General features: G+C 47.1%; 1 protein-coding gene across 28 annotated transcripts in view; it reads right to left on the reverse strand.

The window, feature by feature from the left end:
- The window catches only part of LOC118367342 (transcription factor 7-like 2), a 120,179-nt gene that overhangs the window by 86,131 nt on the left and 9,255 nt on the right, over positions 1-24,793 (reverse strand). The window lies entirely within an intron of this gene.

Consider the following 24,793-nt stretch of genomic DNA (forward strand, 5'->3'; position numbering starts at 1 on the left):
TCCCAGTGGGTCAGAAGTTCACATACACACAATTAGTATTTGTTAGCATTGCCTTTAAATTGTTTAACTTGGGTCAAACATTTCGGGTGGCCTTTCACAAGCTTCCCACAATAAGTTGGGTGAATTTTGGCCCATCCCTCCTGACAGAGCTGGTGTAACTGAGTCAGGATTGTAGGCCTCCTAACTTCTTGGATATAGGGGGCGCTCTTTTAATTTATGGATAAAAAAAGTTCCTATTTTAAACAAGATATTTTGTCACGAAAAGATGCTCGACTATGCATATAATTGACAGCTTTTGAAAGAAAACACTCTGACGTTTCCAAAACTGCAAAGATATTGTCTGTGAGTGCCACAGAACTAATGCTACAGGCGAAACCAAGATGAAACTTCAAACAGGAAGTGAGCCAGATTTTTGAGGCGCTGTGTTCCAATGTCTCCTTATATGGCTGTGAATGAGCCAGGAATGAGCCTACACTTTCTGTCATTTCCCCAAGGTGTATGCCGCATTGTGACGTATTTGTAGGCATATCATTGGAAGATTGACCATAAGAGACTACATTTACCACGTGTCCGCCTGGTGTCCTCCGTCGAAATTGGTGCGTAATCTCCAGCTGCATGTATTTTCCCATGTGATTCAGAGGAGTAACAAAACTGCCATGAATGACTTATCATCGAATAGATATGTGAAAAACACCTTGAGGATTGATTCTAAACAAAGTTTGCCATGTTTCTGTCGATATTATGGAGTTAATTTGGAAAAAAGTTTGGCATTTTGATGACTGAATTTTCGGGCGGTTTTCTCAGCCAAACGTGATGAACAGAACGGAGCGATTTGTCCTACACAAATAATATTTTTGAAAAAACTGAACATTTGCTATCTAACTGAGAGTCTCCTCATTGAAAACATCTGAAGTTCTTCAAAGGTAAATTATTTTATTTGAATGCTTTTCTTGTTTTTGTGAAAATGTTGCCTGCTGAATGCTAGGCTTAATGCTATGCTAGCTATCAATACTCTTACACAAATGCTTGTTTTGCTATGGTTGAAAAGCATATTTTGAAAATCTGAGATGACAGTGTTGTTAACAAAAGGCTAAGCTTGAGAGCCAATATATTTATTTCATTTCATTTGCGATTTTCATGGATAGTTAACGTTGCGTTATGGTAATGAGCTTGAGGCTATAATTACGATCCCGGATACGGGATTGCTCGTCCCAACAGGTTAACTTCCTGACTGAAGTCTTGAGATGTTGCTTCAATATATCCACATACTTTTCCTCCCACATGATGCCATCTATTTTGTGAAGTGCACCAGTCCCTCCTGCAGCAAAGCACCCCCACAACATGATGCTGCCACCCCCAAGCTTCACGGTTGGATGGTGTTCTTCGGCTTGCAAGCCTCCCCCTTTTTCCTCCAAACATAATGATGGTCATTATGGCCAAACAGTTCTATTTTTGTTTCATCAGACCAGAGGACATTTCTCCAAAAAGTACGATCTTTGTCCCGATGTACAGTTGCAAACCGTAGTCTGGCTTTTTTATGTCGGTTTTGGAGCAGTGGCTTCTTCTTTGCTGAGCAGCCTTTCAGGTTATGGTGATACAGGACTCGTTTTACTGTGGATATAGATACTTGTGTACCTGTTTCCTCCAGCATCTTCACAAGGTCTGATGCTGTAGTTCTGGGATTGATTTGTACTTTTCGCACCAAAGTACGTTCATCTCTAGGAGACAGAATGTGTCTCCTTCCTGAGCGGTCTGATGGCTGTGTGGTCCCATGTTGTTTATATTTGCATGCTATTGTTTGTACAGATGAACGTGGTACCTTCAGGCATTTGGAAATTGCTCCCAAGGATGAACCAGATGTGTAGAGGTTTACAATGATTATTATTTTTTTTAGGTCTTGGACCCCTCTGTGGAAAGTGTTCTACATTTCGGGGACAGCCGAATAACCTTTTTTTTGGTTCTAGAGAACATCTTTTTTCTATTAGTGTACTGGTGCCAGAGAACCTGGTGGATGTCACGTTCCTAATTCTGATTCCAGTTATTGGAAAGTCTTCTCATAGACTAGACTGACCAAATGATTGTCCAATTTGAGTATTATTGTCCAGATGTACATAAATATCCACACAACCGCAGGGAGGCCTTGAGTGAGGGGCCGTCCGTTAAGGTGGTATGTGTTTGGGGGGAGGGGTGAAAGGTGACACCCCAGAGTGTGGCGCTGGAGCGGTGAGAGGCGGAGAAACAGGGGGCACATGCCCTGACAGGCAGCTCCACTTCAGGCTGCTATTGCAAATGTTCTCACATGCTAATCCCTCCTGCAGGTTTTACAAGCATGCCAAGGAAAACAGAGCCCCGGCAAGTGGCAAGCTTTCTGACCCCACCTCCTCCCCCTTTCCCCTTCTCCCTCCGTTCCTCCCTCCTCCCAGCGCCTGCTGACGGACGCGCCGCCGGGGCTTGAGTAGGCAGTGACCCCTGACCCCTCTCTGACGCCCTGCCCCCCCCCTGCTAGGAGGGCCTCCCTGGTAACTCGAGAGCCATTCCAATGTGACAAATTGCTCCGGAGGATAACTCGCCCCCTACCTCTTCTCCCTCCCCTTACCCCCAGCATCTCCCGCCCCTAAGAGCCACCCAGAGCACACGCTGTGCATGGGAGGGGGCGTCCCCCTCCCCTTCCTACCCCCCCCCCTAACCCTTTGCCCCTCCTCGGCTCACCGGACCAACAATGGGAGCTGAAGAACTCAATTGTCTCTGATGAAGTGAAAGACAAGGGAGTCCTCTAAATCCTTACAGAGGGATGAACTCTCTCTCTTCCGCCAGGAGATTTCCCATAGCGACAAGCACACTGGTTAGAAAGTGGGTGAGAGTTAGTGATAGAGAAGTGGTCTTAAAAAATAGCCCCAAGCCCCCACATTTCACTACCACGGTCAAACTGCTGGACTGTCTGCTTGTCATATTTGAGCGACTGATGCAGAAGTTCAGCTTGGTATGGCTTGAGCTGCTGAATGTGACCCAGACATCACAATGCAAACAAGCTGAGGCTAATCCAGTGCCATCCATTATACAGGAGGAGGCCACAGTGGGAGACAACAGAGTGCTCACACATCCTTCCAGGTCCACACCACCAGTTGGGTGATATTACTGAATATTTGACTTACGAGAGGACAACTAGAACATTTTAACCTGAAATACTTTGACACATACTGTACGTGATTAACACTAGTCTAACGCATAATGTTACTACCATTGTTGCTCTCCCAAAATGTATGAATTTCGTGAATAAGCTAAGCGTCAAACCACTGACCAAATAAAATATTCTTATGCAATTTTACTAGCGATAAACTGAGTCAGCTGCCCTGAATTGTTGAGATGGTCGATGGTGTAAAACGTGTTGTTAAAACCCCATCTAACGTGTTTATCACATCCAATCCAAACCTCGGAGCAGACCGGCTTGTTCATTTACTTTTGGATTAAGAGCAGAGGCTTTCCCCCAATCAGACAAACAGGCTTCCTAATGTGCCAAAGTGGCTTGGAACACTGTACATATTCCCCACAGACCAGCGAGAGAGGATGAGGTGAATCCCGGTCGCAGGCCAAACGAGGTCGAGAGGCATTCCAGCCCTGTAAACAACGTGAGAGGGAGATCGGCGGGAGAGAGAAAGAGCGGGAGAGAGAGGCGAGCAGCTCCGGTCCACTTGCTCTGGAGACCCCAGGCAGATCTCCAGCCCATCTGTGGCCATGGGCTCTGCTGCCTCATAGTACAGCCATGACACAGCCACCGCCAGCCAGACACAAGAGCAGCACAGACACACACACACATTTTGACATGTAGGCTACAAGGAGCAACATACGCATACACTCAACACAAAGTGACAGGCGTGTTCACCGCACACGAACACACACACGCACACGCACACGCACACACACACACACACACACACACACACACACACACACACACACACACACACACACACACACACACACACACACACACATATTACTGAACACATGCTCACACACTGTGGCTAACCGTTCATCATGTCCAATAACAGGGGCCTGGGATCAGAATGATAGCTCGCAGATAACACCAAACCAAACAACAAATATAAAAGAGGTTTATTTGTGTTCACTGAGACCCATTCCAAAGAGTCAATCCCACTATCCCAGCGGCAAGTCTTATTGGCGTTGACTAAGACTAGAAGGTCTAAGAAGGTGTATTGTTTAACTTCACACTCTCCTAAGGACAGCTGCTCGATTCAAATTATACTGCAAAACGATGGGAGAATATGTTTCCTTGTTGATATGTGTGGGTTCCTTTGTCTAGGCCACAGGTGCAGGGCTAAAATATGCACCCACTTGTTGGGGCGGGAACAGTCATTTTCTGTAATTGAGGGGGGGGAATTATGCAATCCAGACTCTTTGAAATCTCCCAGGTCAAAACAGAGACCCTTTCTCAATCTCTAGGGTGTGTGTGTGTGTGTGTGTGTGTGTGTGTGTGTGTGTGTGTGTGTGTGTGTGTGCGTGTGTGTGTGTGTGTGTGTGCGTGGATGCGTATGTAGGCTTTGTCTCCAGAAAACTGCGGATGGGGAGGAAGAAGAGTGCAATAAGCAGGCAAACAGCGAAGGGCAGTAAGAGGGAAGAAAGTCCAGCCAAAGAGAGAAAGTTAGTCGACGCGAGAGAGAGAGAGAGAGAGAGAAGAGAGAGAGAGAAGAGAGAGAGAGAGAAGAGAGGGAGAGAGAGAGAGAGAGAGAGAGAGAGAGAGAGGGGTCTCTTCAGGACTGATTTAGTTCTTCTAATACACATTTTATGAGTAAATATTTTTTTATAAAAATAAAAAAAAGCCCCACCAGCTCTGACAGCCCGAGGCGTTTTGCACCAGGAAAATAACAGTGGAATATGGGAAGGCCTGGGGTTTGTGTGCCCTGGGGCGGGAAGGGGTCCGCTGGGCCTGCATTTACTCCAAAGCCAGAACCGCTAGGGGGTTCCACAAGGCCCTGACTCCAAAACCTCCCCCCTCCTCCCCCACCCCTCCCACATCCTCTAAACGTATTCTACAAACTGTCTGAAAACAACGTGGCTGTGTTGGTTTCAAAAGACTCTGAGGCATTGCACTCGTCCATAAAAAAAGGTTTCTTTTGGAATGGATTATTTCCACTGTTTCCTCAAAATGTGTCCCTGAACCCTTTCCTAATCTGTCCTGTTCTGGATGTTAACTCTGGTCTCAAACACAGATTCACCAGATATGTGTGGTCTTGCTACTCCACTATTTACTGAACAGGTGAGGACACATGCCCTATTTAAAGCACTGACCTGCAACACAAGATTCAAAAGACGCACAACACACATTCAACAACAACAGACATATCCAAAAATGATTGAACAAAAGTTAATAACAGCAGTACAATTCTCTATTATAAACATGTCTGTTCGAAAGACAAAATCATCTGAACCAATGATAAATAATGTGAGTGACTGTGGGAGTATTTCAGGTTCAGGAGCTCCACAACACTTTCGAGACAATATTCTAGAAGTGGAACAGGAGCTCAAGCAGTAGAACATTTGAGGTGTCGGGCACTCAGCTCCTGTGAGCTCTTGGCCAAGTCCAGCACTGATCCCACTTGGAGGAAGGAAGACCAGTCACAGACACACTGGGGCACTCACATCTTCTCCAAGGATATGACATCATCCCAGTGTGACTCTAGACTCTTGGTGGATTTCCAGCCTACAGACTCAGAAAGTAAACAGTGTTGTGTTTCTTTAAATCCCCCTGGCTCTACCTCACGGTGTCATTAAGAGTATCTGTGGGTCCTTCTATAAATAGAGCTGGGAGGCTGAGGACTGCAGGGGCCTGCTGTTCTTCCGACAGACCAGGGACGCTAATAAACAGCACAAGCATCTTTAACATCAGGCTTGGCTGGCTCGGGTCTCAGGTCGCTACTGCTTCTATCTCAGCTTCAGTCTCTAGTTCTCTGACTCTCTCCGTGTCTGGGCCTTTTTCCCAAGACTGTGGTTCCACATCCTCCTCAGTCTATACTTAAAACAAAGCTCTCCGAGGGTCTCTTGGATCTACCGTGGTTCGGAGAACGGTTCTAATTGTTTCAATTCCAGCAAAGGCTTAACACACAGACAGTGTAAACTGCAGGTTTCTTTGTATTATTTGTCCACAGTAGCCCAGAGCAGCACAGTGGGTGTGGGCAGAGAGCGAGTGAGATCAGGGTTGAGGTGAGAAGCTCAAGTCAGATCCCAGTCCTGCTTCCGCCGGTGGATTCTCAAGCACACTGACCTACATAGCGGTTACGTGGGCTCAGCATGCTAGCACAGCGGGGCTAGGTGTGCCTGAGCCCTTTACGCAAGGCGCTCGCTCTGTGTTACAAAAAAATTGGTTGGGTAATAGGTGAACGTTGTGTGTAAATTCTTGTGGTAATATTAAAAGTATAAAATAATAAGTTGAAGGTTGAGCCAGAGACCTGAACCCTCTTATGGCAGCCCCCTTGAAAGGGTTGAGGCTGATGATGATTGGCCGTGTGATGTCAGATGGATGTCACCCTGACACAACAAGAAGCTTACCTGTTAGGTAATTTTTAGGTAACTACGGTACTATACACTTCCATGGGTCAAATTGGAAAAGGATTCTATTGGAGTATAAAGCAAAGAACGCAGGTTCCTTTAGGAGAAAAATACACTGACCTTGTGAAGTACTAAAAGCCTAGAGAACATGTGCGCACGCACACACACACACACACACACACACACACACACACACACACACACACACACACACACACACACACACACACACACACACACACACACACACACACACACACACACACACACACACACACACACACCTTGGAGCAGTTCAGACTCCATATTCATGAGGCCCATTACCAGGGCTCCAGCTCAAAATTCCGAATGGTTTCAGGACATAGGCACAGAGCCTTACTACAGGACAGTGAATACGGTTTGTACTACAGCAGAAACCCTCCCAGTGGTCAGAGAAATCTGTACATCTACAATACTCTGTAATATACTGTATCCCAGAGAAAACATCACCATACTCCCATTGATTAAGCCTAGTTTAAAACATCACCATACTCCCATTGATTAAGCCTAGTTTAAAACATCACCATACTCCCATTGATTAAGCCTAGTTTAAACTAATCTACTGTTCCTGAAGGCAATTTGATCTTATTGACTGTGGAAATATTCCATCCATTTGACTGTGATACAGGGAAATATTCCATCCATTTGACTGTGATACAAATATTTTCCATCCATTTAAAACACACACCCATTATAGCATTGGGAGACTAGCTCTTCACTGTCGGGGCTTAATTAAGCAATACGGCCAGAGGTGGTGTGGTATATGGCCAATATACCACGGCTAAGAGCTGTTCTTAAGTATGACGCAACGCAGAGTGCCTGGATACAGCCCTTAGCCGTAGTATATTGGTAATATACCACAAACCCCCGAGGTGCGTTATTGCTATTATACACTGGTAAGAAACGTAATGTTTGGTAATCCCTGTGGTATACGGTCTGATATACCACAGCTTTCAGTCGATCAGCATTCAGGGCTCGAACCACCCAGTTTATAATGAATAAATAAGTCATAAGGATGTGGTTATTGGAGCTCATTAAAATGGAGGACGTTGCTGTGAAAACAGGACTCTGGGAGGGTCAAGGAGCCTCCTACGTGGACCGGGCTGCGTGGGTGTTTCTCCTTCCCCTCTCCTGTCCCTCTGTACCCCACCCCTCACCACCAAATCAACTGACAATGACCCCCCCTCCCCCCTCCCACCACCGCACACCCCACTGTCTCTTGCACACACACACACACACACACACAGACACCTCATGGCTAATTACTGCATCGCTTAATCACTGGGTGATCTGTCTGACTCTGAAAACCCCCTCCTTCACAAGAGACACAAACAAACGTGGGCACACAAGCCAATTACTGATGAATCTTTTCTATGGTCTTCTACCAACTCCCTGTTTGGTTTTCCTAGGGGTTATCTCCACCAGCCAAGGGAAATGTAGGGCAAAGGGAGAAAGATACAGTGGAAAGCGTGACAATCTGCTGTGTGTGACCTTTGTCCCGTATAGCCAACTTTAAACATGCAAACTTGATAGGATTTTTTTTTTTTAAACACACACTTTGTTACGCCCTTCTTCGTATCTCTCCGAAGTGCCCCATGACAACGGACAGAAATCCCAATACCATGATAATACGTCGATAACGAGCTGAGGCCATTTATTGATCTGTTTCATTTTGCATCTGTTAGCCGGGGTGCAACAGCCAGGCTGGATGGAGATCATTACACTGTTCACGCACGCACGCACACACACACACACACACACACACACACACACACACACACACACACACACACACACACACACACACACACACACACACACACACACACACACACACACACACACACACACACACACACACACACACACACACACACACTGTTACTGACGGAGAAATAAGTTAGAGCTAAACAGCCCACTTTACAGCAGACGGGCTAATGACATGCCAAACGTGTGTGTGAGCAAGAAAGAGAGAGTGCGAGAGAGAGAGAGGGGAATGAGAGAGAGAAAGAGAAAGTGAGGGGAAAGAGAGAGAGAGAGTGAGGGGGAGAGAGAGAGAAAGTGAGAGAGAAAGCGAGGAGAGAGAGGAGAGAAAGTGAGAGAGAAAGCGAGGAGAGAGAGGAGAGAGAGTGAGAAAGAGGGGGGGAGAGAGAGAGAAGGCCACAAGCCTTCTGTAAATGTGCAGTGAGACAGAGAGTGGACACACACTATACCCTAGCTCCATAGAGTCCCTCTACATAACACCATTAATCTCCAATATGAGCTATATTCTCATTCTGAAACAGTTTTCTGCTTCGAAGGGATCTTCTTTTTTAATATATGCAGATGATGATGATGAGCTAAGCGTTCAACATAGGAGCAGTTCCGTGTTGTTTTCCAGTGAGTGAACACAATAGCAAGGCACGCCCATGTCAACACGGGAAGACCTTCTCCTCCCCTTAACACATTCTGACAGCTCTCTCCGACGGGCAGATGAATACATCTGAACGTGCGTGTAGCAAACAAGACGGAGTAATATCCTCTTTTATGTCAACGAGGGCCAGCACGGACGCAACCCTCGGCAATATTGGGAGCTTTTCGGAAACAAAAAGGCTAGGTCCTGGCACCGGAAATCCCTTACACTGCACACCTTAACACACAGCGTACGAATAAACCAATGTATACACCTATAGCGTCGTAGATACAGATTCATAAAGGTTGTTTTTTGGTTCTCGTTTTGTTCCAGATAGGGTTCCATAAAGGTTAACATCGTCTAGAGAAAAAAATATGAGCTACAAACTGTGTGTTTCTGTCAGCTGAGGGAAGCAGTGGCGGGAGGAGGAGGAGGAGAGAAAAAAGCCCTCAGCCAAGCCATCAAGTTGAACATTGAACTTCACAGTAGTAGCTGCCTTTCTATGCCTCTCCTTTTGATGTTACCTCCAAAGCAAAGGATCAAAGGCTTGGAGTGTGGCGTGGGGAAGTCCCAGGCTCTTAGCCTGCCAGCCTGTGATATATGTAAAAATCTACGCAAAAAAAAAAAAAAGAGAGAGCAAGCTTGGGAGAGACGGGGGAGAGAGACAGGGCGAAAGTCAGAGAGAGAGAGAGAGGGGGAGACGGACAGAGAAAGGCAGAGAGGGAAAGACAGAGAGAGAGAGAGAGAGAGAGAGAGAGAGAGAGAGAGAGAGAGAGAGAGAGAGAGAGAGAGAGAGAGAGGGAGAGGGAAAGACACAGAGAGAGAGAGAGAGAGAGAGAGAGAGAGAGAGAGAGAGAGAGAGAGAGAGAGAGAGAGAGAGAGAGAGAGAGAGACGGACAGAGAAAGACAGAGAGGGAAAGACAGAGAGAGAGAGAGAGAGAGAGAGAGAGAGAGGGAGACGGACAGAGAAAGGCAGAGAGGGAAAGACAGAGAGAGAGAGAGAGCGGGGTGAGTGAGAGAGCAAGCTTGCAAGGAATGTGGCTAAATAGTAGGTTTCACTCTTAATGAATGGTGGGGATGCAACTGGCTGCTTGACCTCTGGTTGTTTTAGCCAGAATGGGAGGTTCAAATAATGTGTGTTTGAATCAGAGAATAGGCATTGGTTTGATATTGAGAGAGGGGGGGGGGGGTACTGGCAGTGTTTGTTATCCTGCACCCAATCCCCCAAACAGCAGTGCAGTCCCTACCCCTTACCCCCATACCCCCCATCGCCTTTTCCAACATCAAGGGGGTGAGGCTGTGCCTTGTCTACATAAATATACAGTGTGCTGTTAAAGTGAGGACTACAGTAAACACAGTGAAGATTAAATGCAGAACTGTCCATCCACACACACACACACACACACACACACACACACACACACACACACACACACACACACACACACACACACACACACACACACACACACACACACGCTACAGGACATGGACAAACACACACAGCTGGGCCAAATACTGGAGCAGAGGTGTGCTGAAATTGACAAACCTCTGCTAGAGACAAACAAACAAACACACACACACCCTTTCCCCAAGGCTATAGGATTAAGAGGTCCAGCTGGCTGACAGCAAGCCCTTCCTTCCCACGTATCTCGTTGATCTTCCCCCACAGCCCCACCCCTGGTCTGCCAGCTAGCCATACCTACGAGGAGGACACACCTGAACTTGACATCGATCGGCCCCAAGCTTTTCCTTCACACACACACACAGACAGACAGACAGACAGACAGACAGACAGACAGACAGACAGACAGACAGACAGACAGACAGACAGACAGACAGACAGACAGACAGATCTGATCTAAGACAGAAGACAGACAGACAGACAACAGACCAACAGACAGACAGACAGACAGGACACCAGACAGACAGACAGACAGACAGACAGACAGACAGACAGACAGACAGACAGACAGACAGACAGACAGACAGACAGACACACAATCTGATCTAAATAAAGCTGACAACTCCAAAGTGGTGCGAGGTACAGGACACCTCAGGGAGGTGCACCGTTGAGGATGGAGGTGCACCGTTGAGGATGGAGGTGCACCGTTGAGGATGGAGGTGCACCGTTGAGGATGGAGGTGCACCGTTGAGGATGGAGGTGCACCGTTGAGGATGGAGGTGCACCGTTGAGGATGGAGGTGCACCGTTGAGGAGGGTGGAAAACATGTTCATCCTTCCTTGAGAGAACTCAAACAACTTAACCATCCATGCAGGTCACCATCCTGCCATCTATAAACCAACTAGCACACGGAATAGCGTACAAACAGACACATGTACGCAGTCTCACATCCAACACTCATCCAAGCCCAGCCAGTATCAACGTCGGTCAGGTATGTTCATCTACCCTTGGGGTCACCGCCACAACCCCATTCTTCAAGTTACAGATTCCTTAAGAGACATGGCCGTGAGAGAGGGAGGAGTGGGGGGAAAACAATGGAGGTACGACATAATCAGCCCGTTGTTGGAGGAATAGGAGGAAGTGAGAGAGAGTGAGAATGGAAAGAAAGAGAGAGAGAAGGGGAGGGGAGGGGAGGGGGAGGAACATAAAACATGTCCAGATCTTGTTTCGCAACAGCTGCCAGGTCCTCTGGACTTCCTGTGTTTCCACATCGTTGTGTGTCTGAGTACAAGTAAGCCTAGGTTATGAGTGGCTGCGTGTATACATTATGATAGAACTTGTCAACAAGAACTACAAAGTATGCCTTTGCTCAAGTGCTACGGTATTGTATGTAAACACAAAACAGATGGGGCTCTTCCCAATGTAAATGAATAGCTGAAGGATAGTTGAAGGAAAATACCTGTGCTGCTATTCAGTCGCATACAGCACCAATATGTCCAATCTAGAAGACATTCCGGCTTTCATTGACCTTTAAGAAAATTGTTCGGTTAGGTTATTGAATTTCATTGGGAAATCATGCATATAGCATAGAGAAATGCAGCACACAAAAGGTAGATCATTCGATATTGCAGACAACCCCCTTGACAACATAAGGAACCATTTCCCTATGACTAAAGGATTTCCTACAAGAATAACAATCCCACATGCCACTTTCTCTATATGAACCTGAGAAAGAAGGTACTTATAAAAAGGTTGACTATGCCCTAGTCTTGATTTCAAGGCAAGGATGGCAACACCAGATGAACTGTATCCAGATGGTTGAAAAGTAACTGTTCTGGCTCTGTATCCATACTAGAGCAAACCTGAGTGATGGCTGCACTGTGGGGAAGAGTCAGAAATGGGGTTCATGGCTAGAGGACATAGAGCTTTTAACGTAGCAGGTTAGGGGAATTTATGAAGCAGATTAGGAGAATTAACGGAGCAGGTTAGGAGAATTTATGAAGCAGGTTAGGAGAATTTATGAAGCAGATTAGGAGAGCTTATGAAGCAGGTCAGGATAATTAAAGTAGCAGGTTAGTAGAACCTATGAAGCAGGTTAGGAGAATTAACATTGCAGGTTAGAAGAATTTATGAAGCAGATTAGAAGAATTAACGGAGCAGGTTAGGTGAATTTATGAAGCAGATTAGAAGAATTAACGGAGCAGGTTAGGAGAAGCAGGTTAGGAGAAGCAGGTTAGGAGAATTAAAGTAGCAGGTTAGGAGAACTTATGAAGCAGGTTAGGATAATTAAAGTAGCAGGTTAGAAGAACCTATGAAGCAGGTTAGGAGAATTAACGTAGCAGTTTAGGATAAGTAATGAAGCCGGTTAGGAGAACTTATGAAGCAGGTTAGGATAATTAATGAAGCAGGTTAGGAGAATTTATGAAGCAGGTTAGGAGAATTAACGTAGCAGGTTAGGATAAGTAATGAAGCAGGTTAGGAGAACTTATGAAGCAGGTTAGGATAATTAATGAAGCAGGTTAGGAGAGTTAATGTAGAAGGTTAGGATAATTTACATAGCAGGTTAGGAGAATTAACGTAGCAGGTTAGGATAAGTAATGAAGCAGGTTAGGAGAACTAACGTAGCAGGTTAGGAGAACTAATGTAGCAGGTTAGGAGAACTAATGTAGCAGGTTAGGAGAACTAATGTAGCAGGTTAGGAGAACTAATGTAGCAGGTTAGGAGAACTAACATAGCAGGTTAGGAGAAATAACGTAGCAGGTTAGGAGAACTAACATAGCAGGTTAGCAGAACTAATGTAGCAGGTTAGGAGAACTAATGTAGCAGGTGAGGAGAATTAACGTAACAGGTTAGGAGAATTAACGTAGCAGGTTAAGAGAATTAGGTTAAGTTTAGGAGAACTAATGTAGCAGGTTAGGAGAATTAACGTAACAGGTTAGGAGAATTAGGCTAAGTTTAGGAAAATGGTTAGGGTTAGCTAAAATGAAGAAATAAAATCTACTTTTGACGTTCATTTTACATTCTGGCCATGACCAGAAATGGGTGGATAAACTTGAAAATAAAGGAAATTAGCAGGTGGGGCATGTTTCAGGTGTGATCAGGGCTTGTGTTGCTAAATCTCGGCTTCAGTCTGCCTCGCCGTGATGGATAGCTAATGAGCAAGAGAAAAATCCATTGGGTGATACCGCAGAATAACATCCATCGACAGGGCAGATCGCTAGTTCCCTCCCTATCAACGACGGGTTAGGGGGAAGAAAAGACAGGAGGATAGATGAGGACGGGGGGAATAGGAAGGGGGGAGTGTGAGAGAGAAAAAAAGTCCCAATGATGACACCTAAGTGCAAAGAACGATTAAGGATTTACTTTTCAAAAAGGACTCCCATTGATCTTTTTTGATAGACCTGCAATAAATCTAACTAGATCGACTCACATGAGAACGAAGCCTAATCCTTTAGTCAGATCCAGAAGAACTCCAACCAAACCAGCTGTTAATTTAGGCTTTACAAGATAAAGCAGGAGAAATCCAACCTGATGTACCCTAGGGCAAGGGCTTACATCATCTCTGTAAAGCAATCAACTTATTGCCAGTTTGGAGAGGTAATCAGAGCACACTGTGAATGAGAGAGCAAGGGGAGAGGAAGAGTGGAAGAGACGTAAAGAAGAAGAGTCACATATAACCCGAGAGGTAGAAAGTACAAAAAACACTGAAAAGGGAAAAAAAGAGGTAAAATCTAGAAACATAGCCCAAATATTGCGACACTGAAAACATATGTATTTTTTCCTCACATGGTGAACGTCTAGGCCTACCCCTACACAGGTCTATTGACTGAAACACTGACTACATGAAACAAACATACAAAGATACAGACAGCTGAAGTAGAGCAGACAGACAGCTGAAGTAGAGCAGACAGACAGCTGAAGTAGAGCAGACAGACAGCTGAAGTGGAGCAGGCAGACATCTGAAGTGGAGCAGACAGACAGCTGAAGTGGATAGGCAGACAGTTGAAGTGGAGCAGGCAGACAGCTGAAGTGGAGCAGGCAGACAGCTGAATTGGAGCAAGCAGACAGTTGAAGTGGAGCAGGCAGACAGACAGCTCAAGTAGAGCAGGCAGACAAATGAAGTGGAGCAAGCAGACAGCTGAAGTGGAGTAGGCAGACAGTTGAAGTGGAGCAGGCAGACAGCTGAAGTGGAGCAGGCGGACAGTTGAAGTGGAGTAGGCAGACAGTTGAAGTGGAGCAGACAACAGCTGAAGTGGAGCAGGCAGACAGTTGAAGTGGAGCAGGCAGACAGCTGAAGTGGAGCAGGCAGACAACAGCTGAAGTGGAGCAGGCAGACAGCTGAAGTGGAGCAGGCAGACAGCTGAAGTGGAGCAGGCAGACAACAGCTGAAGTGGAGCAGGCAGACAGTTGAAGTGGAGCAGGCAGACAACAGCTGAAGTGGAGCAGGCAGACAGCTGAAGTGGAGCAGGCAGACAGTTGAAGTGGAGCAGGCAGACAGCTGAAGTGGAGCAGGCAGACAACAGCTGAAGTGGAGCAGGCAGACAGCTGAAGTGGAGCAGGCAGACAGCTGAAGTGGAGCAGGAAGACAACAGCTGAAGTGGAGCAGGCAGACAACAGCTGAAGTGGAGCAGGCAGACAGTTGAAGTGGAGCAGGCAGACAACAGCTGAAGTGGAGCAGGCAGACAGTTGAAGTGGAGCAGGCAGACAACAGCTGAAGTGGAGCAGGCAGACAGTTGAAGTGGAGCAGGCAGACAACAGCTGAAGTGGAGCAGGCAGACAGTTGAAGTGGAGCAGGCAGACAGCTGAAGTGGAGCAGGCAGACTGCTGAAGGGGTGGCAGGCAGTGTAGGCAGCCAGATCTATTTCTCGCCCTGAGCACCCTGTAATTCCCCTGGAGGCTGGCCCAGTCTCGGTCCCCTATGGCCGGTGCCACCTCACCCGGGCCTGCCATCCATAGTAATTAAAACTGTTATTTTTGTTCTCTCCCCTCACCGCCTTAGCAGAAGTATTGCAAGACGGCTTCCAGCCCACAGGGGTAACATGGTCTAATGTCTTTTTCAGCCATGCATCCTGTGTTTGTATGTGAGTGTGTATACCATTATGCATACCACACACACACACACACACACACACACACACACACACACACACACACACACACACACACACACACACACACACACACACACACACACACACACACACACACACACACACACACACACACACACACACAGTCATTAACCCCATCTCCTTGTCTATAATGCCCTGTTTACTACATGCAACAAGATCAAATCTCAAATCCAATTCCATGTCTTACAGACCCCTTCACGTTGTGGAGGAGGGGTGCAAAAAGCAGGCTCTGTAGTCTCTGGACACTGTCCAAGGGACACTGAACCTCAAGAGTCAAAACAAAACCACACGTGAAAGCAGAGCAAAAACAGATCCCCCTCATCCCCCGGCCCCCTCATCCCCCCTACCTCTCCGCCCTCTCGTGGTTACACTGGATGCACACAAGGATCACCACGACTTTGTGGGGCTCCTCTCTCCCCCTACAAATTGTGGCATGTTTTGGGGCTTTGACACGGACCAGTACTTGTGTGTATACAGGGCACATCCCATGTAAAGGAGAATGCCACTTTAGCTCCCCTCTATTGCCCTGTGCTATATTTACCGCCCTGCTAAACCGCCACTACCCCCACCCCGTCTTAAAAGAAAAGAGCCCAGTCCAGGCCTGTGGTTCTGACTGCCCACTGGCACCTCTCACCACGGCCACGAGGTCACACTTTTAATTACACAGAAACAGTAATCTCACCAGACAGATGGCAAGCAGGCCGCCTCTCAATTACTTTATGCCCAATTGAATCATTACTGATGTTATTTGCTCAATTATGGCACACAAAAACACCACAAAACAGGATTTGTGCTACAAGTGTGGGGTGGGGGGAGCAGATGTGCCTCTTGCCAAGCATCTGTGACGGAGATCAAAACAGCGTGAAGAACACAAGCGCAGGGCGGTGTTACTTTCAAAAATATATATCTATCTATAATACTATATTCAGGGCCAGTGAAAACAGACCCTTATTTTTCATGAAGGAACCAAAATCATGGGCCTATGCAAAATGTGTCGGCTCCCAACACCCCCTGTTTGGTAAACCACATAACAAGAGCAATTTATACTAAACCAAAATATAAAAGCAAACATGCGACAATTTCAAAGATTTTACAGAGTTACAGTTCATATAAGGAAATCAGTCAATTGAAATGAATTCATTAGGCCCTAATCTATGGATTACACATGACTGGGCAGGGGTGCAGCAATTGGTGGGCCTGGGAGGGCATAGGCCCACCCACTTGGCAACCAGGCCAACCCACTGGGGAGCCAGGCCCAGCCAATCAGAATGAGTTATTCCCCACGAAAGCGCTTTATTATACAATTTGGACGTACGGCCAAATTCTATAGAATGACATTGGAGGCAGCCAATTGCATGCACAGTACCTCCAACATTGTGTTGTGTTACAAAACTGCACATTTTAAAGTGGCCTCTCCATCCCAACAAAACTGGCTGAAATTTCACAGTATTGTTCCAACCTCAGTGTGGAAATACATATAAAACGCAGGTAAAGCACGTTTTTGATTGCATTGGGCCTTTAAAAGGAGCGAGGGAAGACATTTGGTTTGTGGTTTTCTCTGGGCCCAGCGGTTGTCTTTGGGGAACATCCCGCTGCTCGGCTCCTATCCTGAAAACCCAGCAGTGAGCGAGCTCTGCTCAGTGTCCAACCTGCCGATGCTTCGCTCTTCCTGCCAACGGCTTCTGTGAACAATTAGAGGTTGGCTTCCCAGCGTCTCTGATCACAGCTCCCCAAGCATCTCAATCTCTGGCCAATCAGCTCGAATGTGTTGGCTACTCAGACATGCTTGAAACCAACACTGATACTGATATTGATTTGATATTGATACTATTACAAAATGTCACGGCCAAAACCAATGAAGACACAAATCCTGGTTAGTTTAGGCTAGAACTTAATAGCACATGTATTGCTGCACCGATGTTTGTGTAAATACTTGAACTGAGGCTTTAATCGAGCCAAGAGAGATAAATGCTTTGATCTTTCGGGTTGTAAATCCTCTGGCTGATTGGCTGCCCGTTTGGTCATTGGGTATATATTTTGCCCTGCTTGGTTGCACCCTGGGGTGTCATGTTCTTCGACATGTATACAGAGCTTCGTGCCACTGGGGGCTGGAGTCCAACAGGCCGGAGGAGGGCTATTGATCTACCCTAACCATCATAGGGACAAGGAGAACATCAATGCAACACAAACGTTTCCCAACCCAACAAGAACACTCTGGTCACTCCCACCTCTTCTCCTCGATTAGAAAGGAGCAACGTGGGCTAAACCAGCACAGGAACTTCCAGGGGGATATATACGGGTCAAGCTGAGACTGACTCGCCAGGTCAGTCACTTTCAGATGCGGCCAATTCTGAATCCGTATATAATGGCTGTGAAAAACATTTGTCTCCCTCACGACACTAATAAGACCGACAGCTCCCCGCTAAACGGGGAACAGTTTCGCCGAGCGGCACGTCCTCTGCTGTAAAACGACCCTCGGGACATATAGAGAACTTCCAAGCAGTTTCTTTTGAGTCGGGGTGAGGAATTCCCTTGGCCTATAGAACGCGGTCAGCAGTTGTTCTCCCAAGAGGGCGTGATGAGCGACTGGGAAGGAGGGAGGATGGCTGGATGTAACCAACCACATGTCAAATTGAGAAAGAGGGATTCTTCCAGAGCGATGTAGAACATGTGGAGGTCCGCAAAGGGATCCCGCAGGGCCACGTTACAGGATGAGGAGGAGTAGGGTTGGTGGGCAGAGTTCGTCTCTCATGCACATCCACTCTGTGGCCCTGGAAATAAGAGTTCCCCGTTGTAATCTCCAACTCTGCCATGATATCGGCGTTAAAGTGTGGGGGAATAGCAGCCAAGTTAACTAAGGGAGATAATATATTATAATACTGCAGGTCATTTAGCAGATGCTTTCTTCCAAAGCGACTTCCAGTCATGCGTGCATACATTTTACATATGGGTGGCCCTGGGAATCGAACCGACGATCCAGCCGTTGCAAGCGCCGTGCTCTACCGACTGAGTCATACAGGACCACCAGCATCTGCTCTGGCAAGCTGGAAGGACCTGAGTCTACAGCTCCAATCACTTGGCCTATACTGCAAACTGACCCACATCCTTAAACAATCAAATGTCAATACTGGTCCACAGTAGTAGCATCCAGTGGCTTTACTAACAACACTAAGCAATGGGACTACAGTAGTTTCAGACCAAATGATCCCTGCTAAGATTACGGTGAAGAATTCCACCGAATGACGTCTCCTTACCCCCTCACCACGGCCATGGACTCCTGCCCTCCCAGCTGCTGTGTGTGTGGCAGGGGGAGCGCCATGGCAGGCAACTCTGACACCTGTCCCTGACAAGTCCCAGCATTCACACAGTAACTAAAGCTCGCTGCCTGGAAGTCAGGTGAAAAACACGAACCCCCACTTCCTGACAGCACACACACACACACAGTAGACTACACGCGTTGCAATATCCCAACCAAGAGGCGCTTAAGTGTTATCCAGACCACTTACAAAGCCTCAATACCATGGCTAGAGATACCCTCATGTCTCTCAGATTCAATCTGTGGCTTGGAGCTGTAAAATGTTACTTCCCCCAGTCTCTCGCCCACCCTGCTGTAACCGCCGGGTTTTTTTTTTGCATAGTGCTCGACTTGCGTAACTGTCGAGTGGTTTGTCTCTCGGGAGACAATGACTGTGTTCAGAGCAGGCCAAATCTCTCCATTTTAAATAGGCTAGAGATTGTGAGAGAGACAAGACGATTGGTCCACTGTTTTAAAAAAAAACACTTCTATGAGAGTTGTGTAACATACAGGTAACTGCCCAAATAAAGGAAACACCAGCATCGTGTCTTAATAGGGCGTTGGGCCAACATGAGCCCGAACAGCTTCAATGCGCCTTGGTATAGATTCTACAAGTGTCTGGAACTCTATTGGAGGGATGCGACAACATTCTTCCACAAGAAATTCCATCATTTGGTGTTTTGTTGACAGTCGTGGAAAATGTTCTCATTCTCCAGAATCTCCCATTGGTGTTTAATTGGGTTGAGATCTGGTGAATGACATATGGTTTACATCCTTTTCATGCTCATCAACCATTCAGTGACCACTCGTGCCCTGTGGATGGGGGCACTGTCATCCTATGGGGGCACAGCCATGATAGGCAAAATAATGGCCTGTAATGTTATACATGATCCAAAGCACAATGGGATGTTTACAGCTTAATTAACTCAGGAACCATACCTGTGTGGAAGCACCTGCTTTCAGTATACTTTGTATCCCTCATTTACTCGGAGTGTTTCCTTTATTTTGGCAGTTACCTGTACAGTGCGTTGTTATTTTAAGGGAACAGTGAGAAGCACAGATAGGTAAGACTGCCTGGGGCTGAGGCCCTGAGCCTTGTGTGCCTGGAGTAAACGTCGGAATCCACGCTGTAATTGTAACTTAATTGTAAACTCCCCTGAGTTCACTGAGAGTATCAAAGTCTAGCTGGGTCAGGGAGTGTGTAATTGAGTTGTACAGTCCAACAACAGCTACAACTGACACTGCTGCAGCTACTGTGAATCCTTCTACTATTACCACTACTAGTGCTTCTTTACCCATAATATACTTTATGTGCGCTATATAGTGAGTTAGTGTGTGTGGGGGGGGGGGTTAGGGTTCAAGCTGTGTGCTGGGGCAGAGGACTGAGCCTGATTGAGTGCTGCAGCCCCTGGTATGGAGATGCTGTTGGTGCTCACTCTGCCACATGGCCGAACACCGCCCCTTTCCCCGCCTCATTTGCACGGCTGTCCCGCTTTCTGCACTCAGTGTATCTTTTTGTCATTTCTCTGCCGAGGGTCCATTTGTATTATCTGCCGAAATGGCAGGCAGAGGGAGTAGGCAGGAGGAGGTCGGGAGGAGGAGGTAGGGAAGAGGGTGTAGGCAGGAGGAGGTCGGGAGGAGGAGGTAGGGAAGAGGGGGTAGGCAGGAGGAGGTCGGGAGGAGGAGGTAGGGAAGAGGGGGTAGGCAGGAGGAGGTCGGGAGGAGGAGGTAGGGAAGAGGGGGTAGGCAGGAGGAGGTCGGGAGGAGGAGGTAGGGAAGAGGGGGTAGGCAGGAGGAGGTCGGGAGGAGGAGGTAGGGAAGAGGGGGTAGGCAGGAGGAGGTTGGGAGGAGGAGGTAGGGAAGAGGGGGTAGGCAGGAGGAGGTCGGGAGGAGGAGGTAGGGAAGAGGGGGTAGGGAGGAGGAGGTAGGGAAGAGGGGGTAGGCAGGAGGAGGTCGGGAGGAGGGGGTAGGGAAGAGGGGGTAGGCAGGAGGAGGTCGGGAGGAGGAGGTAGGGAAGAGGGGGTAGGGAGGAGGAGGTAGGGAAGAGGGGGTATGGAGGAGGAGATAGGGAGGAGGGGGTAGGCAGGAGGAGGTAGGGAGGAGGGGTAGGCAGGAGGAGGTAGGGAGGAGTGGGTAGGGAGGAGGTAGGGAGGAGGGGGTAGGCAGGAGGTGGTCGGGAGGAGGGGGTAGGGAAGAGGGTGTAGGGAGGAGGAGGTAGGGAAGAGGGGGTATGGAGGAGGAGATCGGGAGGAGGGGGTAGGCAGGAGGAGGTAGGGAGGAGGGGGTAGCGAGGAGGAGGTAGGGAGGAGGGGGTAGGCAGGAGGAGGTCGGGAGGAGGGGGTAGGGAAGAGGGGGTAGGGAGGAGGAGGTAGGGAAGAGGGGGTATGGGGGAGGAGATAGGGAGGAGGGGGTAGGCAGGAGGAGGTAGGGAGGAGGGGGTAGGGAGGAGGAGAAAACAGGGGAGTCTTGTACCAAGGAGACTGTGTTTTTCTACAGCGGCGCTTCTCAACACCAACCTCCCCCTAGAACACACACACAGGCGGACGGACACTGAGGCCCAACTCCCCCTCCCTGACTAATGTGCCCCGACACTCATACATCACCCATAAATTGGCCAAATGAATTAACCATGACCTCTGCTTAGCGTTACAGCCTTTAAATGGATTTCCCCCTCCTCAGGTCTGGCCAATAATTGCATTTATCCATCTTGTTGAAACGCAGTTTACACACTCGCTAACATCATGCCAATCCCGGCTATATTTTCCACTCCAATGGCGGGAGTGAGGGAGATTTGTCATCGGATCATAACAGGTCATTCGAACAACAATTAGTCTGATGACTTCACTGTATGTCAATGTCTGTCTGCCCAGTAGGCAAGGCCTTGGTGGAACTATCTATCTAAACCCCACTCTTTCTCAACTCAAACCTCGCAATTCTTTAATATCAGTCACGCAAACCTCCAGGTTGAAGAAACAACAGCCAGCCATGGTTGTGGTATCTGGTAAATGAGGGTGGTGAGCGACCACACACAGACAGACCACGCTATAGCTGTGAACACTGGTGTTGGTGAGGTTCATCTCTACACTTGTGTTGTGTTTGAACAGTAGTGCATCAGACACTCTGGGGTCCACAGGACAATTCAGCAATGTAAACACAGAGGAACTTCCTTCCCCTCCGGTCCTTCAGGCCGGCACTGAGACGACCCACTGTTTAAACAGCAGAGAATTCCTCCGGCCGCCTGGCCCTACCAGAGCAGCTGCTCTCCACTGAGACCTCAGTGCGGGGCGGACCAGAGAGAGAGAGTAACGTCAAAAAGTCCTCAGGGTCATCCTCCAAAGATAAATACATATTTAAATACATAATGGCCATAACAGGTTAACTTTGACCACTGTGATGTCTGAATGGGTTTTATTTGTTCACATACAATGCTAGGGCAGTGACCTGGGCACAGGCAGATGAGCGAACCAGAATATCAAGAGTTAAAACTGAAATCTTGCCACTCAACACCACCTGTTATGACAAAGCCAGCAATTTATCTTTATTGGTATTTGAAAAATGCAAAGCACGGTGCTCCATAAAGATAGAGGGGAAGTAAAGGGGAAGATTTTTTTTTAAAGTCCTCGTTCTAAAGGGCACTGTGACAGACGTCACAAGGGCCAGTCACATGACCCTCATTGTCCACCCCCGCAAAATGACACCATGGCGACCGAGACGCTTACTGTCGGTTGTGTGGACCACGTTCAATATTTCATTCATCACTTAAGTTCTCAAAACTCTTCCTTTTCATCTTCTATTATTATGACATCATGTCAATCCTTTCAATTGACTGTCAATCAAACCTGTTAAATCACTATAATAGGCCTAATATAGAAAATCAGAGGCGACTTCCTTTTCCCTGGAGATATCGACCTTAGTGCTATATGACTGTGAACAACAGGTCATGATTTAAACCCAAACCTTATTTCAACCTTGCTGAATCCAATTGTCCTCCACTTCAACAGGGCAAAATTCCCTCTGCTTTTCAATTGATTTGGTCCTCAGTCCGCATCCATCCCCTCTGGCTGACAGCGAAGGCCACTCATCCCACCTCGGGCCAGTTGTCCAAACAGACACTCAATTCACTTTGACCCCTTAGGGAGCCAATTGACAATTCACTCAGTGCTGGGAGTCAATTTCCTCACGTTTGGAATTGACCCTAAACATAGCTGACCCCATTCCTCAGTGGAGTAGAGTGCATTAGGGAGATTTAAACCTATGCTTTTCACACAAACGACCCCCCCCACCACCTACTCAAACACACGGACCATAACATACAATTATATCCCACAACAGCACAGTGCTATTCAATCTACTCTACAGCCTACTAGGAGTCCACTGTAGCATGTGCCCATGCAACGAGTACTTCTCATGATATGTTATCTACTGTGAACAAATCTACTTAAAACGCGTTTTTAAGAGGGACAATAGTATCATATGCAAATAGATTTCTAATCGGCAGCAAAAGAGTGGACACTGGAAATTTGCTCTTAATCTATTGGGAAATTGGTGCACAGACACGGATGATCTCTCAGTACTCCACATTGCATGTGTGCAAAGGGCTTAAATTTCATTAGCCTTGTGCATTTTTACATACAGTAATCTCCGCAACATTTTGTTCTAAATCCCACAATAATCTGTAGATTAGCAGATGATTTTATTTCTGCTGTGGCTCTGAAACTCCCTCACCTTTTCAAGCAGTTATCAACCAACCTTTTACAGCAAAATAAAGCAAACAATCACCTCCTTAGTGCGCTCACACATACACACACACACACACACACACACACACACACACACACACACACACACACACACACACACACACACACACACACACACACACACACACACACACACACACAGCACTCCTCAGAGCTTATCCTCCCACAATTAAGAGTATATTAGAATATAACATGTGCATAGTTTTATCACCTTTCCCTTCTCAGTGATGTGTTTAATAGAAAACGGTCCCTCACATCTTAAAAGGTTTGGGTCCAGATTATCTGAACAAACATACAATTGCAATCACAACCTGGACAGACAGACCCATCTCAAGGATGTCAAATGATCTATGCTCCTTACAAATACAGAAACCCTTGACATTTGTGAATACATTAAATACTGCAGATAATCACCATAACGGGATACACTGGTAAGACGGCTGCCGCTTTTAACGCAGGACATAATATTGTAATGACAATGACTTTATATTTGCAATTTCTTTTCCCTTTCAAGTTAAAAATACACTTATAGGTTTGTTGTAGTTTATAACAATGGTGAGATGCTACAAGGATGAATAAGTCCTAAAGGGTTCACATATTTTCTCCAAACATTGCAGGCAATTATTCATAATCACTCCCAAAACACCAAGCCCTCCTGAGTGAGATTTCCGCACAGTGGAACATTCTAGAGCGTTCTACCACATCCATAAAAGGCTGGCCAACCACAGGTGATCCCTGCACATTGGCACGGCTCGTTATTATATAGCCCAACATGATCATTAGGGGTTGTGATAGTGTTACACAAACCGCAGACACACAGGCGTGCGAGCTGGGCACGCACACACACATGCAAACACACACACACACACACATGCGCGCACGCAAGCAAACAGACAGACACTCCAATGGAAAACTCAACCGCTCCTATCACTCGTCATAAAAGGGTCAGAGAGGCAGCTCTTTTCCCAACAGACAGCACTCTGCACTTTGACCCTCCCCAAACACACTCCAATCCAAACATATGCCTGGCACCACCAAATTCCCCCACTGTCACACAATCCTCTCGTCCACCAACGCTTTTAGGGCGGACATTTTGATGATGAGACGTAGACACAGGAGGAGGTAAATACTGTAGAGAAGTGACCAGATTCATTAAGAGGAAAAGCCACACACATGGCCTGTCTGTCAAGCTCGGCAATAAACTTG

This window comes from Oncorhynchus keta, chromosome 3, assembly GCF_023373465.1.
Source record: "Oncorhynchus keta strain PuntledgeMale-10-30-2019 chromosome 3, Oket_V2, whole genome shotgun sequence".
Taxonomy (NCBI): Eukaryota; Metazoa; Chordata; class Actinopteri; order Salmoniformes; family Salmonidae; genus Oncorhynchus; species Oncorhynchus keta.